Genomic DNA, 1,767 nt, shown 5'->3' with positions numbered 1-1,767 from the left:
ACAATTTGCAACATTTAACGCCTTCCAAAAATTTTTAAAAATTTTTTTTTTTTTAAAAAAAAAAAGTTTTTTTTTTTTTTTTTTTGGGGGCCCCTTTTTTCCCCCCCCCAACAAAAAATGATAATTTAATTGACATGGACAGTTTCTTTATCACATTTACAACATCGTACATAATTGTGATATTCGGAATTGTTATTGTTTTATATGTAAATTCTTATTGGCGACGTAGATGGTTTTACTTTGTTGAAATGTGGATAACTTCATGTTCCTATTTTGTTGTAAACAATCTTATTGCAACAAGATATTGTCATTGAAATTAATTAGCAGTTTAATTACGATTCTTTAAGTTCTAATCAAGTTTGCTTAGGAAATAAATTTATTTTTATTTTTTATTAAAATTGTAGTAGTATTTAGTGTTATATAGCTTCCAACTTCCAAGCACTTCACATTTGTCTCTACACTTCCAAACCCATATCTATCCACCATAACTTATACTTCGCTATACTGTGCAGCAAACTTTATTTAAGAGAACCATCTCCAATGTTAAAAGCAGCCACTCTATAACATTCATTTAGAAACTATATTCAGAATAGTTTTATAATCATACACAAGAAATGAAACACCTAGATGCACTTGATCGCCAACTATATTCAGAATAGTTTTATAATCATACACAGGAAATGAAACACCTAGATGCACTTGATCGCCTATTTTACTTTTAAAAAGAATGATTATGGTGCTATCATCATCTTCTTCACTAGAAACATTAACACCAAATCCAGCGATGGACCCAGACATTTTAATTGACACGGACAGTTTCTTTATCACATTTACAACATCGTACGTAATAGTGATATTTGGAATTGTTATTGTTTTATATGTAAATTCTTATTGGCGACGTAAATTGTTTTACTTTGTTGAAATGTGGATAACTTCATGTTATTATTTTGTTGTAGACAATCTTATTCCAACAAGATTTTGTCATTGAAATTAATTAGTAGCTTAATTATGATTCTTTAAGTACTAATCAAGTTTGCTTAGGAAATAAATTTATTTTTATTTTTTATTAAAATTGTAGAAGTATTTAGCGTTATATAGCTTCCAACTTCCAAGCACTTCACATTTGTCTCCACACTTCCAAACTCATATCTATCCACCATAACTTATACTTCCCTATACTGTGCAGCATACTTAAATAAGAGAACCATCTCCAATGTTAAAAGCAGCCACTCTATAACATTCATTTAGAAACTATATTCAGAATAGTTTTATAATCATACACAAGAAATGAAACACCTAGATGCACTTGATCGCCTATTTTACTTTAAAAAATAATGATTATGGTGCTATCATCATCTTCTTCACTAGTGTCATTAACACCAAATCCAGCGATGGACCCAGACATTTTATCAAGAAAGGTATATATATAATAAAGTTGAAGCTTGACAAAAAATTTAGGAAGATTAATGCCTCGCCACAACAAGGGGCACAACAACATCAAAGTAGAGATGAAGCAATATTCTCAAAGCTAAAACTCTCAAATCCACCCACCAGAATTTCATATCTCCTCAACAATTTTAAGAACTAAAGATAATTAGGATCTAACATTAGTTTTTTATATATTAGTTTCATAATTTACAAATCAATGAAGATGAAGATTATGCTAATGAATTCAAATTATACCATACATTCTCGACATGTTACCAAAATTTCTAAGTCAATCCCACATATTTCATAATTTAGACTAGAAAATTTCATTAGTTAGAA

Source organism: Citrus clementina, unplaced genomic scaffold, assembly GCF_000493195.1.
Source record: "Citrus clementina cultivar Clemenules unplaced genomic scaffold, Citrus_clementina_v1.0 scaffold_5, whole genome shotgun sequence".
NCBI lineage: Eukaryota > Viridiplantae > Streptophyta > Magnoliopsida > Sapindales > Rutaceae > Citrus > Citrus x clementina.
Note: the sequence above shows the minus strand (reverse complement) of the source record.